This window comes from Balaenoptera physalus, assembly GCF_965194825.1.
Source record: "Balaenoptera physalus genome assembly, chromosome: 1".
Taxonomy (NCBI): Eukaryota; Metazoa; Chordata; class Mammalia; order Artiodactyla; family Balaenopteridae; genus Balaenoptera; species Balaenoptera physalus.
Genome location: NC_138882.1, coordinates 116,471,579 through 116,490,545, shown reverse-complemented (window position 1 = coordinate 116,490,545; position 18,967 = coordinate 116,471,579). Strand labels below are relative to the sequence as shown.

The following is an 18,967-nucleotide window of genomic DNA, read 5'->3' as shown; positions in this document are numbered from 1 at the left end:
TGCACACAAAGCCCCCGACGGCGCCGCGGCGCCTCCAGCCTCGCTACTCCCGCTCCCGGAGCTCAGAGAGCGGTGGTCCGCATTACGGCGTCCGCTCCCGCGGGTAAGTCCCGCTGAGAGGAAGCCTCCAGCGGGAGGTGAGATCCCGCTCACGCGAGCACCCCCGCCCCCGAGCAGGGCCCTCTGCCCGACGGAGACTCTCACTTCAAACGAACAGGCGCTGCCGCCTGCGGGAGGAGGGGAGCGCGTGGGGAATACTCACACTGGGTCTGGCCGCGCCGTGGCGGGACCTCGCCGGGAAGGACGCGCGGGCTCGCGCAGGCGGAGCGGAGCCCCAGCGGGTGGCACCCGCGCCGCCGCCTCGGAAGGGAGGCCTCTACCGTCCGACCGCGGACCTGCAGCCGCCGCGTGCGCGCCGCCGCCGGCCCCGCCCATCGGCCCCGCCCCGTCCCTCAGGCCCCGCCCCCCGGCCCCGCCGGCCCGGCCCCATCCAGCTCCCCGCCCCGCCCCTCCAGCCTCCTTTCTCCAGCCGGCTCCCTCCCCTCCTCTCTGCCTGCCGGGTGCAATCGGCTCTCTGACCAACGCCAAGGGACGTGGAAATCCTTCCACGAAAATGAGCAGTGATATCCTTTTGATGGCTATAATTTATTCCAAATCGTCCCTGGACTGAAACGATCAATTAGCAGCCCGAAACGCACTGTGAAGTAAATTGTCACACTCTCTATTACAGGATGGTTATCATATATTTATAAGGTGTGTTTTCTGCAATCAGAACCAACAGCGTGTTGAGCGGTCAGTCATACACGCGCTTCTTCAAAAAGAACGGGAAAGAAGCTCCAGCACGGGGGTGGGGGGCGGGGAACGTCCTTTGGACAATTATTACTTTTCCCACCCTTCCACAAGGGTGTTGTTTCCTCTTGGCATCTGGGAAGTGCAGTGAGGGCGAGAGCTCTGCGCCAGCTCTCATGGCCGCTCCTGTGACCGGGGAGCAATGTCCCTGTGAGCAACAGGGAGACTCGCAGCCCAGAGAGGAGACGGTTCCTTACCGTGAAATACACATCAGACAGGATTACGCACTCTGTCTTTCTATGTCTTCAGTCCTAGCCTGGAAAATAATGTCTTACTCTTTGCTTCTAAGCTTCTAGCAGAATGTCTGCATTCTATACTTGTCTCTTTTCCTCAATTCTCAGGGTGTTGCCCTCCTCTCTATTTAGGTGTTACATACTGTAGAGATTTAGGTGTTATATACTAAACTTAGGTTATATACTAGATTTATATACTATTTAGGTGTTATATACTGTAGAGATTATGCCAGGATGATATAAAGTTTACCCACGGAGAGAACTCTGCATTCTGAATTGGAATCTTGCCAGAACGCTTCCATCATTCATAAACGAGATGGCACAAAGTTCTGAGAAAGTCATAAGAAATTCTCATTCAGTCTGGTAGGCTGTCTTGACCAAGCCATGGAGGCACTGTTATTTTCCTATGGTCATCCTCAGTGACTGTACATGAATATACATCCAGAACTTCCAAGTTTCCCCTAACAAACTATCATCACATTGTTATCCACCAACCACCTATCAATCATTTTTTAAGGATTCTGGTTTGCATCCAATTAATAGTTCTTTTGCCTGAAAAACAGCTCTAGAGCCCAGCCTACTGATTGTTGTGAGAAAAGCTTAGCAGATAGAAGTATGCCTCTGTGGGCAATAAGGTGATATTTGTGGAGAATGAGTCACAAGGCGGAGTAAGATGCAGAGTTTATACTACATTCTTCTTAGGTTAACTGCCCCCATGATTTTTGCATGGCGGGGCTTGTCTGCAATGCCAATCTCTGAAGAATGGAGAGAAAGAAAATCTTGCCAGGTATTCGAGTGGTAGAGGTAGCTGTTGCCATTGGGCTTTCCCCAGCATAAATGGGGCACTGTATTCTTCTCTCAGAAAATAAATGGGCTGGGGACCCTTGCCTCATTTGACTACCAGCATAGCAAAGAGCCAGACCCAGAACCTTCACCTTGTACCTTCCAAAGTCATTGATTTAATAGCTAATATTTATTAAGCACTTACTTCTTTCCAGGCACTGTGCTTTAAATTATATGCATTATCTTATTTAATCCTATCAACAAACTTATGGGGAAGGTTCTTCATTTTACCAATAAGAAAACTGAGATTTGGCAAGATTAAGTAATTTATCGAAGGTCACACTTCTAGTAAGTGATGATCTCAAATCCAGGTCGGTCTCCAATGCCCATGTTCTTCACCCCAATAATATAATACCTCAACAATTTAAGATTTTGATTTAAGATTTTCCACCAAAACGATTTTAATGGAGCTGATGATAAAATGAGAGTGGTGAATTCTGGGAAAAGAATGAAAGAACAGCTCTTTGCAAAGGAAAGACATTATAGATACTTATACCCAACCTGGGTAGATTACCCTTTCTCTGTTCTACACTTCCTACATTCTGTGATTTCTTTTTCAGAGTTATCACCTCCCATCTGGTATCTAGCCAAAGAGACCTTACCCAAGGTCAGTGATGACTGCTAAGTTTGGGGTGGAGGTGGAGGGAAGGGTGGATGCAGCAGACCCCAGGGAAAGCAGAGCTCCCTGGGGAGAAGACTTAAGTAGGAGCCAGAGTTGGACAGAGGCCCTTGTCCCAGACCCCCGGCTCTGAGAATGAAATGTTGCTTCCTAATGGACTTTAAATTACCAACATAGCTAAACTCTCCCTTAATAGAATTGTAAAGATCTGCTTGCTACCTTTTTCCCCCTTCATGTAGAATTTGTAATCAAGAGCCCAGTTTTGTCATTTGGAAATACTAATTATCTAATCACGCTGTGCTGCATAACATACTTGTCTGCCCAATTAGCTAGGACAATTATTAAAATTCAGAGGCCTAATTATGTCTCAATTTAATGCTGGCAAACTTGCATACAGAGCAGTAATTAAAATCCTCTCTTTCCCTTTGCCTTTAGGGCAGGGGATGATTAGGCCCTGTCAGGGGGTGTACTGAACTAAACCAGTGAAGCGTATTGTGCAACATGACCCTGCATTGTTAAGTGTGTCAACATATTAACCTGAATTCCCTTCAGCCCCCACATAATCACATTTGGTAGAGGGATAAAGGAGCTAAAACATGAAGCATTTTATTAAAAAAACATAAATTCTTTTTAATTAATGCTATGAGAGTTCTGATGAATTTCATGCTTCCAAGTGCTAGAAGACATAAGACTGGTTCATCTAATTACGAGCAAATTTGCTCTTGTTAAAACTACTTTTTTTTCCCCCTCATTTAAAGAAAATGATTTTTTTGGTGGTGTAATAAAAAAAAGAAAGGGAAAAACCCTAGCTAGTTGGCTTCCAGTAATACAGTCGATTATCAGTTTTGTTTGATGATGGAAAACAAGTGAATGTTGACTTCCCAAAGAATCAAACCCAAATCTGGAGGCATTTTTAAAAAGGCTAGAATTTAATACATGAAAGATGTTAATAAAAGTGAAACATTACAAATCATAATATTGAAACAAATTCAAAATATTTATCTTTTGAGCTCATAAGTTTGATGTCTGAAACAAAACCAGGGTGGGGAGACCAGAGCGCTGCACAGATTCATGTCGCTTTGGAAGCCCCTCAGCATGCAGGAACCCAGACAGTGTGTGTCTGCTCTGCTGGCATCTCAATCCTCTTCTCTACAAACTAGGGAGAGCCGCAAAACCCACTAAGACTTCAGAGCTGTCCTCTGACTTCTGGCTTTCTCTCACGTTGGAATACATGATGGATTATTCATGGATTCATCTAAAGAAGGAAAGCATTCAATCTAGACCAAAAATGAATTATTCTGGAGAAAGAAGGACTTCTTTCAGTTGTTTCCAAACTTGCTGCATGGATAGCTTCTAGAGATTGAGAGACACACACATAAACACACGTACACACACATACACAGTCACTCACTTGGGCAGAGCTTACTCTAAATTGATCTGGTTTTGAAATCTCATGACAACCTTGCTACAGAGTAGGTGAGGCAAGCACGCCTCCATTTTATTAATGTGGGGCAGTTCAGGTACTTGTCCAAGCTGACCGCTCTATCCCACCACTTCCTAATTATGGGCAGGGCAAGACTAGAACTCAGTTCCCCCGGCTGTCCACTGCATCAGACAGAGTGGCTGTGGATGAAACACCAATGAGGGAGACGCTTGGTTCAGTAAAATATCTCAAGTTGAGGTCAAAGTATAGATAATGTTATAAATAATGAGGCGACACGGGAATAGCCTATATACCAACATCAGGGGATCTTCTGTCCTTCGGTCAATATTTATTTGCAACACATTTAGTCATATTGGTTCGTATTTGGTGCCTTTGGCCATTAACTTCCTCTTAAGTTTTTATATTCCCCGGTATATGTATGGTTACATCTGACTCAGTGGTAGTAAAAGTAGAGTTCCTTCCTCCCACTCTTGCTCTGGGTACAATGCGGGATAGAAGATAGTGTTTAGGAACGGTTCTGGCTGGTCCGTGCCCTCTTACTAACACAGGCAGTGACTACAGGTAGTCTATACCGGAGATGATTGGCTGGAGCCAGGACAGGCCCTTAGGCACTTGTGCTGTAAAACCAGGGGGTAGCCCCTCCCCCAGGCCTCCCACGGAGTGTGCCCTACGTCTTGAAAATGGCCTTGCTCTGAGTCTCTTCGGATGGCAAACTGAAGTGCAAATCTGTGTTCTGACTTGTTCCCGTGGCTGTCAGCATGTTTTCCTCTTGTCAGCAGCAATTGACTGGTCAGGCTCACCCCTGTACAGCAATTGTAACAGCTCATTGACAGACTAGTGACCCAGCTGGACCTGATAATGGAAAACTATTGATTTTTGTGGGCTCCACGAATCTAAAATGAACGACCAATGTAATGTCATCAATTGTCTCGGATTCTGCTAACCCAGGGGAAAAAAAGTTCCAGGGATTGGTTGTATTTTCTGACGGTGGTGTTTCAAAATCACACTGAGTATATGTAAGAAGAAGCCCATTTCTTGGGTGTTTTCCTTAAGTGACCCCAATTAGTCCATCAGGGCTTCAATAATACCTAGCCTTGCCTGTTAAATAAAGTGGGAGTTAGCATTGCCAATTACCCAGTTGGGAGCTGATATACCATTTAGAAAAGATACTTGGGGAGAAGCACTTTGGAAAGTGTTTTAAATGTTTATTTATTATAAAACAAGCTCACAGCAAAGAAAGAAGTTGGGATTTTACCAAAATAGATTGGCTTTCAAAGAGTCCTGGTGTGTGGAATTGTGACAGAACTATTAGATTGTTTCTGCTTACCTGTGTTGATCTGTTTGGTAGTAGAAAGAAAAGCTTGAACATAACGTAGAGGTGCCTTGGGTGTGTGTTGGGGGAAATCACTATTTAGTTTTGTTTTTCAAACACTCTTCCCCTTAGCTGATCCTTTCAATAACTCTCAAATATTGCTGAGCGTATTCTTCAGAAACAAGAGTTGTTTCTCCTTGAGCCAAGTTAGCAAGGGGTTGGAGCTAATTTTGCCCACTAAACAAGTCCAGAAAATGCTGTATGAGGACTCTGTGCTGAGTTATGGATAGAGTGTCTGCTAATGGCCTCTGCTGAAGGGAACTTTGTTTAAAAAAAAAAAAAAAAAAAGGAAAAAGAAAAAAGAGGGAAGGCTATTGATCTTGGCAGCCAACCTGATACATTTAGTTCACAATCCACTTGTAGTGAGAACATAATCATCTTATGGTCTTGATCAAATTCAGACATTCTTAGAAGAGAGTTCTGAGGGTTAGACAAATCAAACAGCACAGAAATAGTGGGGTGCTTCCCCAGCCATTTGCTCAAAGAGAGCTAGAGAGAGGTCTCTGTAAGAAGCTGGAGAGAACAGACCCTGAAGGTGAGAGTCCCTCTGTGGCTGGGATCCCATTCACGGGACGGTGCAATCTTCACACTCTCCTTTAATGGTCCCTTTATGGCCTTTGATTAGTTTCACCCCTTATACCACTACATTTCTGGTTTCCTAGCGCTAGCAAAACCTACATTTTTAACTGTTTTGCTGCCTATTAGTAAAGACACACAAGGTTGAGACTTGAAAGAAATTAAGCTAGAACTAAAAACAAAAACAAACAAACAAACAAAACCCCAAAAAACTACTGGCATTTACACTTTAATAAGTATAAAATACTTGGTGCAGAGAACACAAGATTCACCTGATTCTGTGACATGTCTTATGGCGCAGCCAAGGCATCAGCAGCTAAAGATCAGGGGCTAGGTCTTACATGTTTTGGGGTTCTCCATAGTGGCTGCCACGAGGTCTTGCATGTCACAGACACAATAAATAGTCACTGAATGAAGAAGCACAAAAGCTACTTTTAAGTGTAGAAGGTTGAGGTAAACATTTTCCAGTCTATGACAGATTTGGGAGAAAATAATTGAAATCAATGGTTTCTACATGCCTGTCTGCAGGCTCATACCAGTCCAAAAAGAAGCTTCAGCTGTCTGTGAGAAATATATGAACAAAAAGCTAAGTTAATGTGATTTTTTAAAGCAAAATGTAATCTTTTAGAAATTCCAAGATTATATCCTTTTGGAGTGTTCAATGTCATTTTTTAAAATAAATAATGATGACAGTAGGTGAAAGATGCTTTTAATTAATATCCTTACTTGACAAGGCAAGATGAAAAGTGGGCAAAATCATGCTTTGGTCCCAATATCTTAAACATTTCTCTCTGTAAAAGCCAAAAAAAAAAGTGAGTGAATCTAAACAGAGTTTTCGTGAAACTTATTAAAATTAAAACAATTATGGTCTTATGACTGTCAATAAATAGAAATATTTGTGACTAAGACACACAGTACTAGTTGTGATAAACATGACTGCACTCTACTAAGATCTACTCACTTGGAGCTTCTTTTAGGTTTTTCTTCTATATCCTATCTTTACAAACCAGTTATGGATTTTTAAACCCAAATCTTTGATTTGATTGAAATGCTGAAAGACGTGATCTTAGTCACCATGATTTTAACTTCAAGATAATCTTTTCTGACAACATGACTTTTACCTCCAACTCTATGCAACGTTGGTTCTGTTGCCGGCAGCAGTTCCACAGTAATGATGCTGTTTGGAGGAAAAAAAGTAATTTTGTTTCTTTGGTTTTTAATTTGATTTATAAAGTACAAATTTAAATTCATACTGTGTGTTTTGCCGTGCTTTTTAACTTGTACTGTGGATTTAAATGTATTAAACATCTTCCCTCCAATAACCAATCATAAAAGTATAGTATTTCTTAATAGAGGATTAATAACCCTGGGTCCAGTATCACCTCTATTTTAACCTCTTCCTCATATCCTTCAGAATGCTTTAGGCTGTAAATAAAACTTATTTTACAAAACAGAAGGGCAAAAATCTAAAAAAAAGATCTCATGGCTCTTGCATTTGTGACAACATGGATGGACCTTCAAAGCAGTATGCTAAGTGAAATAAGCCAGAGAGAAAGACAAATACTGTATGATAATCTCACTTATATGTGGAACCTAAAAAAACTGAACTCATAGAGACAGAGAACAGATTGGTGGTTGCCAGAGATGGTGGGAGGGAGTGGGAGAAATAGGTGAAGGTGGTCAAAAGGTGTAAGCTTCCAGTTATAAGAAAAATAAGTTCTGGGGATGCCATGTAGAGCCTGGTGACTATAGTTAACAGTATTGTATTGTATATTTGAAAATTGCTAAGAAAAGAAATCTTAAAAGTTCTCATCATAAGAAAAAAAATGTTTGTAACTATGTGAGGTGATGGATGTTAACCTATCATATTGCAGTAATAATTTTACAATATGTACATATAAAAAATCATTATGTTGTATGCCTTAAATGAATACAATGTTATATGTCAATTATATCTCAGTAAAACTGAGGAAGGGGGAAATCTTGTGGTTCCAGGGTTGATTGATTTAGTGTCTCAATAATATCATCAAGGACCCAGACTTTTTCCGTATTTCTCTTAGGCCATCTCAGCATGTTGGCTTGTCCTTTTATGTCCTTCCTCCGTGGTGGCAACATGACCATGCAGTTCCAGGTGTCATATGCAGATAATAATATCCAGCATCAGAGAAGGATATTCCTCTGTTGTGTCCCTTTTTGAGACCTGAGGAACACTCTCCCAGAAGCCCATCTTCTGACTTTACCTAAAACCTCATCCAGAATTGTGTCACAGGCCCATTTCTAAACCAGTCCCTGGCAAGAGGAACAGATTTATCATCACTGGATTATTAAACATCTATTTCCATCCTCCTCTAGGAATAGAGAAGGGCACAGCCTTCCCTAAAGGATACCAGGACTGAAAATAAATTACCTGAACAAATATTAAGTTTCTGTTAACAAGGAAGAAAAAGGGACACATAAACTCAGAATAACCGTTTTGATGACATTCCCTCTTAGAAGCCAGCCATCATGTAAGAAGTTCAAATACCCTGAGGACACCAAACCATGATAAAGCCTGAACTAGCCACTTGGAGAAATGCTGAGGCACCAGGTAAGTAAGTGAGACCTTCTTGGACCTTCCAGCTCAGTTCAAATGGATGCAGCCAAGTGAATAACCCAACACAAAGGAGCAGAACTGCTCAGCCAAGTCCTGCCCAAACAATCTTGAGAGATAAAATGGTTCTTATGTTAAGCATCTAAGATTTGTAGTAGTTTGCTACATAGCAATAGATAACTAGAACATATTACCAGATAACTAGAACGTATAATGTCTAGAACAGAGATGTCATTCAAATATAAAGACACTGATAGGTTTAAGTTTTAAAAATGGAAAAAGATATACCATGAAAATAGTAAGCATATGAAAACTGGAATTACTGCATTAATATCAGACCAAAATAGACTTCAAGACAAGGAGTGTTGCCAGAGATAATGAGTAGTTATTTCACCATGATAAGAGGGTCAATTCATCAGAAATTGTGTGTGTGTATATCTGAATCAGAGTTTCAAAATACATTAAACAAAAACTGACAGAACTAAAGAGAGAAATAGATAATCCAGAATTATAATTAAAGATTTTAATGCCCCCAAGAACTAGACCCCCCAAATCATTAAGAATATAGGAGAGCTGAACAACACAACCACCTTGACACACTTGGCATTTATGGGACATTATACCCAACCACTGCAGGGTACACATTATTTTCAGGGGCACATAAAATGTTCACCAAGTTAGACCATATGGAAGCCCATAAAATATGTCTCAGTAAAGTCTGAATAAAGTGAAATCATACAAAGTATGTTTTCCGACCACAAAAGAATGAAATTAGAAATCAATAAGATATCCAAATATCCCCCAAATATTTGAAAATTAAATAAGACACTTCTAATAACCCACGGGTCAAAGAAGACACCACAAGGAAAACTAGAAAAATTTTGAATTGAGTGATAATGAAAAAATGGTCTAAAATCAATTATCTAAGTTTCTCCATTAAGAAACTGGGAAAAGATGAGCAAATTAAATCTATCTTTGTAAGTATTTATATTTAGGAAATAATAAAGATAAAAGCAGAGATCAATAACAGAAAAATAAAAAATTAACAAAGCCAACATTTGGCTCTTTGAAAAGATTAATAAAATTGATAAACTTCTAGCTAAGCTGATCAGGAAGAAAGAAAACACAATTTAAAAAAAAATTTTATTTATTTTTGGCTGTGTTGGGTCTTTGTTGCTGCACGCGGGCTTTCTCCAGCTGCAGCAAGCAGGGGCTACTCTTTGTTGCAGCAGTGCGCAGGCTTCTCATTGTAGTGGTTTCTCTTGTTGCGGTGAGTTTATGTTAATAAGGCGATTTTGGAAAGTCCTTCGCTCACCACAGATGGGGACTGATTGCCAGGGGATCCAACCATGTAATTAGAGGGTTGGAACTTTCCCCTATCTCCCGCACCTCTCCAACCCCCTCAGGGAAGGAAAAAGGATTGGAGATTCAATTAATCACCAATGATCAATGATTTAATCAATCATACCTATGTAATGAAAACTCCATAAAAATTCCAAAGTATGGGGGTGAGAGTGTGTGTGAGGTGGAGGGAGTAGTGGTTTGGAGAGCTTTATGTAGTTCACTGGGTTGGTGAACACATATGGAGGTGCTGGGAGGGAAGTGTGTCCAGATAGGTCATGTATGTTCTGCACCCCTCCCCCCATACCTTTCCCTATGCATCTCTTCCATCTGGCTGTTCCTGAGCTGTACCCTTTATTTTTTTTGAATTTAATTTATTTTTTATACAGCAGGTTCTTATTAGTCATCCATTTTATACACATCAGTGTATACATGTCAATCCCAATCTCCCAATTCATCACACCACCACCACCCCGACCCTGCTTTCACCCCTTGGTGTCCATACGTTTGTTCTCTACATCTGTGTCTCTATTTGTGCCCTGCAAACTGGTTCATCTGTACCATTTTTCTAGATTCCACATATATGTGTTAATATATGATATCTGTTTTTCTCTTTCTGACTTACTTCACTCTGTATGACAGTCTCTAGGTCCATCCACGTCTCTACAAATGACCCAATTTCGTTCCTTTTTATGGCTGAGTAATATTCCATTGTATATATATATACCACATCTTCTTTATCCATTCATCTGTTGATGGGCATTTAGGTTGCTTCCATGACCTGGCTATTGTAAATAGTGCTGCAACGAACACTGGGATGCCTGTGTCTTTTTGAATTATGGTTTTCTCTGGGTATATGCCCAGCAGTGGGATTGCTGGGTCGTATGGTAGTTCTATTTTTAGTTTTTTAAGGAACCTCCATACTGTTCTCCATAGTGGCTGTTTCAATTTACATTCCCACCAACAGTGCAAGAGGGTTCCCTTTTCTCCACACCCTCTCCAGCATTTGTTGTTTGTAGATTTTCTAATGATGCCCATTCTAACTGGTGTGAGGTGATACTTCATTGTAGTTTTGATTTGCATTTCTCTAATAGTTAGTGATGTTGAGCATTCTTTCATGTGTCTGTTGGCAATCTGTATACCTTCTTGGGAGAAATGTCTATTTAGGTCTTCTGACTATTTTTTGATTGGGTTGTTTGTTTTTTTTAATATTGAGCTGCAGAACTGTTTATATATTTTGGAGATTAATCCTTTGTCCATTGATTCATTTGCAAATATTTGCTCCCATTCTGAGGGTTACCTTTTCGTCTTGTTTATAGTTTTCTTTGCTGTGCAAAAGCTTTTAAGTTTCATTAGGTCCCATTTGTTTATTTTTGTTTTTATTTCCATCACTCTAGGAGGTGGGTCAAAAAAGATCTTGCTGTGATTTATGTCAAAGAGTGTTCTTCCTATGTTTTCCTCTAAGAGTTTTATAGTGTCCAGTCTTATATTTAGGTGTTTAATCCATTTTGAGTTTATTTTTGTGTATGGTGTTAGGGAGTGTTCTAATTTCATTCTTTTACATGTAGCTGTCCAGTTTTCCCAGCACAACTTATTGAAGAGACTGCCTTTTCTCCACTGTATATCCTTGCTTCCTTTGTCATAGATTAGTTGACCATAGGTGCATGGGTTTATCTCTGGGCTTTCTATCTTGTTCCATTGATCTATATTTCTGTTTTTGTGCCAGGACCATATTGTCTTGATTACTGTAGCTTTGTAGTGTAGTCTGAAGTCAGGGAGTCTGAGTCCTCCAGCTCCGTTTTTTCCCTCAAGATTGCTTTGGCTATTCGGGGTCTTTTGTGTCTCCATACAAATTTTAAGATTTTTTGTTCTAGTTCTGTAAAAAATGCCATTGGTAATTTGATAGGGATTGCACTGAATCTGTAGATTGCTTTGGGTAGTATAGTCATTTCCACAATATTGATTCTTCCAATCCAAGAACATGGTATATCTCCCCATCTGTTTATGTCATCTTTGATTTCTTTCGACATTGTCTTATAGTGTTCTGAGTACAGGTTTTTACCTCCTTAAGTAGGTTTATTCCTAGGTATTTTATTCTTTTTGTTGCAGTGGTGAATGGGATTGTTTCCTTAATTTCTCTTTCTAATCTTTTGTTGTTAGTGTATAGGAATGCAAGAGACTTCTGTGTGCTAATTTTGTATCCTGCAACTTTACCAAATTCATTGATTAGCTATAGTAGTTTTCTGGTGGCATCTTTAGGATTATCTATGTATAGTATCATGTCATCTGCAAACAGTGACAGTTTTACTTCTTCTTTTCCAATTTGTATTCCTTTTATTTCTTTTTCTTCTCTGATTGCCGTGGCTAGGACTTCCAAAACTATGTTGAATAATAGTGGTGAGAGTGGACATCCTTGTCTTGTTCCTGATCTTAGAGGAAATGCTTTCAGTTTTTCACCATTGAGAATGATGTTTGCTGTGAATTTGTCATATATGGCCTTTATTATGTTGAGGTAGGTTCCCTCTATGCCCACTTTCTGGAGAGTTTTTAATCATAGATGGGTGTTGAATTTTGTTAAAAGCTTTTTCTGCATCTTTAGAGATGATCATATGGTTTTTATTCTTCAATTTGTTAATATGGTGTATAACATAGATTGATTTGTGTATATTGAAGAATCCTTGCATCCCTGGGATAAATCCCACTTGATCGTATTGTATCATGCTTTGATTGTGTTGTTGGATTCTGTTTGCTTGGCACTTTGTTGAGGATTTTTGCATCTCTATTCATCAATGATATTGGTCTGTAATTTTCTTTTTCTGTAGTATCTTTGTCTGGTTTTGGTGTCAGGGTGATAATGGCCTCGTACAATGAGTTTGGGAGTGTCCCTTCCTCTGCAATTTTTTGGAAGATTTGAGAAGGCTTGGTGTTAGCTCTTCTCTAAATGTTTGATAGAGTTCACCTGTGAAGACATCTATCTGGTCCTGGACTTTTGTTTGTTTTTTAATCCCAGTTTCAATTTCATTATTTGTGATTGGTCTGTTCATATTTTCTATTTCTTCCTGGTTTGGTCTTGGAAGGTTATAACTTTCTAAGAATTTGTCCATTTCTTCCGCGTTGTCCATTTTATTGGTATAGAGTTGCTTGTAGTAGTCTCTTAGGATGCTTTATATTCCTGCGGTGTCCATTGTAACTTCTCCTTTTTCATTTCTAATTTCATTGATTTGAGCCCTCTCCCTCTTTTTCTTGATGAGTCTGGCTAAAGATTTGTGAATCTTGTTTATCTTCTCAAAAACCAGCTTTTAGTTTTATTGATCTTTACTATTGTTTTCTTTGTTTCTTTTTCATTTATTTCTGCTCTGATCTTTATGATTTCTGTCCTTCTACTAACTTTGGGTTTTGTTTGTTCATCTTTCTCTAGTTCCTTTAGGTGTAAGGTTAGATTGTTTATTTGAGATTTTTCTTGTTTCTTGAGGTAGGATTGTATTGCTATAAACTTCCCTCTTAGAACTGCTTTTGCTGCATCCCATAGGTTTTGGGTCATTGTGTTTTCATTGTCATTTGTCTCTAGGTATTTTCTGATTTCCTCTTTGATTTCTTCAGTGATCTCTTGGTTATTTATTAACGTATTGTTTAGCCTCCATGTGTTTGTGTTTTTTATGTTTTTTTCCCTGTAATTGATTTCTAATCTCATAGCGTTGTGGTGGGAAAAGATGCTTGATATGATTTCAATTTTCTTAAATTTACCAAGGCTTGATTTGTGACCCAAGATGTGATCTATCCTGGAGAATGTTCCATGTGCACTTGAGAAGAAAGTGTAATCTGCTGTTTTCAGATGGAATGTCCCATAAATATCAATTAAATCTATCTGGTCTATTGTGTCATTTAAAGCTGTGTTTCCTTATTAATTTTCTGTCTGGATGATCTGTCCATTGGTGTAAGTGAGGTGTTAAAGTCTCCCACTATTGTTGTGTTACTGTCGATTTCCTCCTTTATAGCTGTTAGCATTTGCCTCATGTATTGAGGTGCTCCTATGTTGGGTGCATATATATTTATAATTGTTATATCTTCTTGGATTGATCCCTTGATCATTATGTAGTGTCCTTCCTTGTCTCTTGTAACATTCTTTATTTTAAAGTCTATTTTATCTGATATGAGTATTTAGATTTCACATATGAGTGACATCATGCTGTATTTCTTTCCCTGTCTGGCTTATTTCACTTAGCGTAATGCCCTCCAGGTTCATCCATGTTGTTGCAAATGGAAAGATTTCCTCCTTTTTTAAAGGCTGAATCATATTCCTGTGTGTGTGTGTGTGTGTGTGTGTGTGTGTGTTTGTGTGTGTGTGTGACATTTTCTTTATCCATTCATCTGAGAGACACCTATGTTTCCATATCTTGGGTGAATAATGCTGCGATGAACATGGGAGTGCAGGTATCTCTTTTGTGATAGTGATTTTATTTTCACTGGATATAAACCCAGAGAAGTGATTGCTGGATCATAAGGTAGTTCTACTTTTAATTTTTAAAAATTAAAAATAGAACTATTTTCCATAATGGCTGTACCAATTTACATTCACGCCAACAGTATACAAGGGTTCCCTTTTCCCCACAGCCTTGCTAACATTTGTTATCTCTTGTTTTCTGGTAATAGCCATTCTACTAGGTATGCATTTCCTGGTGATTAGTGATGATGAGCACCTTTTCATGTACCTTTGGGCCATTTGTATGTTTGTGTGTCTTCTTCTGAGAAATATCTATTTGGGTCCTTTGCCCATTTAAAAAAATATTGTTGTTTGTTCTTTTGCTATTGAGATGTATAATTTCCTTATATATTTTGGATATTAAGCCCTTGTCAGATATATGGTTTGCAAATATTTTCTCCCATTCCATAGGTTGCTTTTTCACTCTGTGTTTCCTTTGCTCTGAAGAAGCTTTTTAATTTGATGCAATCTCACTTGTCTGTTTTTGTTTTTGTTGTCAGTGCTTTTGGTGTTTTGTAGCCAAGATCAATGTCAAGAAGCATTTTTGCCTGTGCTTTCTTCTAATGATTTTATAGTTTCAGGCCTTACATTTAAGTATTTAACCCATTTTGAGTTGATATTTGTATTTGGTGTGAGATGTTCAATTTCATTCTTTTGCATGTGGATGTTCAGTTTTCCCCACACCACTTATTGAAGAGATTATCATTTCCCCATTGTGTATACTTGGCCCCTTTGTTGAAGATTAATTGACCATAAATGTGTGCACTTATTTCTGGGCTCTCTGTTCTCTTCTTTTAGTTTATATGTCTGTATTTATGCCAATACCATACTGTTTTGATTACTGTAGTTTTGCAATATATTTTGAAATCAAGGAGTGTGATACCGCTGGCTTTGTTCTTCTTGCTTCTTCTGCATCTATTGAGATGATGGTGTGGTTTTTATTTTTTATACTGTTAATGTGTTTTATCACATTTATTGATATTTGTAAGTGGAAATATCCTTATATCCCAGGGATAAATCCTATTTGATCATGGTGTATAATCCTTTTAATGTGATGTTGAATTCAGTTTGCTAGTATTTCGTTGAGGATTTTTGCATCTATATTCATCAGGGATATTGGCCTATAGTTTTCTTTTCTCATGGTGTTTTTGTCTGGCTTTGGTATCATGGTGAATCTGGCTTCATAAAATGAGTTTGGAGGTGTTTCCTCTTCTTCTATTTTTTGGAAGAGTTTAAGAAGGATTAGTATTAATTCTTCTTTGAGTGTTTGGTAGAATTCACCTATGAAACCATCTGTCCTGGAGTTTTCTTTGCTTGATTACTGATTCAATCTTCATATTTGTTATTGGTCTGTTCAGTCTTGATTTGGTCTTGATAGGTTTATGTTTCTAGGAATTTATCCATTTCCCCTCAGTTACCCAATTTATTGGCATATAATTGTTCATAGTAGTCTCTTTTGATTTTTGAGACATCCACTATAATGTCTCAAATTTCTGACTTTATTTGAGTCTTCTCTTTTTTCTTAGTCTAGCTAAGGGTTTGTCAGTTTTATCTTTTCAAAAAGGCAACTCTTAGTTTCGTTGATTCCTTTCTATTGTTGTTCTATTCTCTATTTATTTCTGCTATAATACTTTTTTTTTTTTTCTTCTGCTAACTTTGGGCTTAGTTTGTTCTTCTTTTTCAAGTTCCTGGAGGCAAAAACCTGGTTGTGTGAGATCTTTCTTCTTTGTTAATGTATGGGTTTATTGCTATAAACGCCCCTCTTAGTACTGCTTCTCTGCACTCCATAAGTTATGGTATGTTGTGTTTTCGTGTTTATCTTGGATATTTAAAAATTCCCTTTTGATTGCATTTGACCATAGGTTGTTCAAGAACATGTTGTTTAGTTTCCATGTACCTCTGAATTTTCCTGTTTTCTTACTGTTATTAATTTCTAGTTTTATTCCATTGTGGTTGGAGATGATACTTGGTATAATTTTGATCTTCTTAAGTTTGTTAAAACTTGTTTGTGACCTTTTTTTGGTAATCTCTCTAGGAGAATGTTCCATATGTACTTGAGAAGAATGTATATTTTTCTGCCATTGGGTGAAAAATTCTGTATACATCTGTTACGTCCATTTTTTCCCTACAGTATCGTTCAATTCCTCTGTTTCTTTATTGATTTTCTGACTGTTCTATCCATTATTGAAAGTAGGGTTTTGAAGTCTCCTACAATTATTATATTGCTGTCAATTTCTCCTTTCAGATCTGTTAATATTATCTTTATATATTTGGGTGCTCTGATGTTGTGTGTATATATTTACAATTGTTATATGTTCTTGTTGAATTGACCCTTTTATCATTATATAATGACATTCTTTGTCTCTAGAGACAGATTTTGACTTAAAGTCTATTTTGTCTGATTTAAGTACCATCACTTATGCTGTCTTTTGGTTACCATTTGCATGAAATATCTTTTTCTATCTCTTCACTTTCAGCTTATCTGTGTCCTTGAATTGAAAGTAAGTTTCTTGTAAACAACATACAGTTGGATCTACTTTTTTTTTTTAGATCCGTTCAACGACTCTATTTCATTTGATTGGGGAGTTTAACCCATTTACATTTCAAGTAATTATTGATAGGGAAGGACTTACTTTTGACATTTTGTTGTTTTGTTTGTCTTATAATTCTTTTCTTCTTCTTTTTCTCTCCTGCTGTCTTCCTCTGTGTTTCATTTTGTGTGTGTGTGTTCATAGGCTTTGATTCCTTTTTCTTTTGTGTAACTTCTATAGGTATTTTCTTTATGGTTACCATGGGGCTTACATAAAATCTATTTATAATAGTCTATTTTAAGCTGATAACTTCACTTGCATACAGAAACTCTACACTTTTGCCTCTCTTCCTCTCTGCACTATATGCTCTTGATGTCACAATTTATACCTATTTATATTGTGTGGAAGGATGTTGAATTTTGCCAAATGCTTTTTCTGCATCCATTAAGATGATCATGTGTTCCCCCCACTTTATTCTATTAATATTGTGCAATACATTGATTTTCATATTTTGAATCAACTTTCCATTTCTGGGATAAATGCCATGTGGTCATGGTGTATAATCCTTTTATATGCTGCTGGATGAGGCTAGAAAGTATTTTGTTGAGGATTTTTGCATCTATATAAGACATTTGGTCTACAGTTTTCTCTTCTTATCATGTCTTTGGCCTTGCTCTCAGGGTAATACTTGCCTCACAGAATGAGTTATGAAGTGTTCCCTCCTTTTCTATTTTTTGGAAGAGTTTGAAGATTGATGCTAATTCTTCTGTAGACATTTGGAAGAATTCACCAGAGAAGCCATCTAGTCCTGAGCTTTTCTTTGGTGGAAGTTCTTTGATTACAGACTCCTCTCTCTCTTTACTTGTTATAGGTCTATTCAGGGTTTCTATTTCTTCCAGAATCAGTTTTGGTTGCTAGTTATCTAATTTGTTGGCATGTAATTGTCCATAGTGTTCCCCTATAATCCTTTTTATTTCTGTAAGGTAAGTAGGAATGCTTTCTTTTTCACTTTTGTCTTTAGTAATTTGAGTCTTCTCTTTTTTTCTTGACGTATCTAGAGTTTTGTCAATTTTGTTGGTTTTCTTTGAAGAACCAACTTTTAGTTATGTTGATTTTATCTATTGTATTTCTATTATCTATTTCATTAATTCTTCCTCTAATCGTCATTATATTTCCTTCCTTAGGCCTGCTTTGGGTTTAGTTTTCTCTTCTTTTTCTAGTTTCTTAAGACAAGTTTAGGTTATTGAGATCTTTCTTCTTTTTTTAATGTAGGCATGTATTTTACCTCTTAGTACTTATGCTTTTGTTGCATTCCATGAGTTTTGTATTTTGTGGTTTCATTTCTGTATACTCAAAGTATTTTATAATTTCCCTTATGATTTTGTCTTTGACACATTGGTTTAGAAGTATGTTAATTTTCACATATTTGTAAATTTCCCAGGTTTCTTCCTATTATTTTCTTTTTTTTTTTTCCTATTATTGATTTCTGTTGAATCTTTCTGATTCATTCTTCTGGCTAGAACATTGTTGAGCCATTCAAGTAAAATTTTCATTATCAGTTATTGCACTTTTCAACTGAAGAATTTACATTTGTTTACTTTTTATAATTTCTATTGATAGTCTTTGTGAGACACTGTTCTCATATTTTTCTTTAGTTCTTTAAATATAGTTTCCTTTGAACATATTTTATTTTTTAATTTAAAAAATATTTATTTTTTTATTTTTGGCTGCATTGGGTCTTCGTTGCTGCATACAGGCTTTCTCTAGTTGCAGCGAGCAGGGGCTACTCTTTGGTGCTTGGGCTTCTCATTGCGGTGGCTTCTCTTGTTGCGGAGCATGGGCTCTAGGTGCACAGGCTTCAGTAGTTGTGGTACGTGGGCTCAGTAGTTGTGGCACACGGGCTCAGTAGTTGTGGCGCATGGGCTTAGTTGCTCTGCGGCATGTGGGATCTTTCCGGACCAGGGCTCGAACCTGTGTCCCCTGCATTGGCAGGTGGATTCTTAACCACTGTGCCATTAGGAAAGCCCCTGAACATATTTTAAAAAGCTGATTTGAAGTTTTTGTCTAGAAAGTTCAATATCTGGGCTTC

The 18,967-nt window shown here is 38.2% G+C and overlaps 2 long non-coding RNA genes across 3 annotated transcripts in view; both read right to left on the bottom strand.

Moving 5' to 3' along the window:
- LOC309636563 overlaps positions 1–378 on the bottom strand; it is a 34,754-nt gene extending 34,376 nt beyond the window's left edge. For both annotated transcript variants that reach the window (XR_014250073.1, XR_014250074.1), the window contains exon 1: positions 263–378. This is a non-coding gene — a long non-coding RNA (uncharacterized lncRNA). The remainder of the gene's footprint in view (positions 1–262) is intronic.
- LOC309636613 overlaps positions 1–18,967 on the bottom strand; it is a 657,692-nt gene that overhangs the window by 629,244 nt on the left and 9,481 nt on the right. The gene's annotated exons all lie outside the window — the stretch shown is intronic.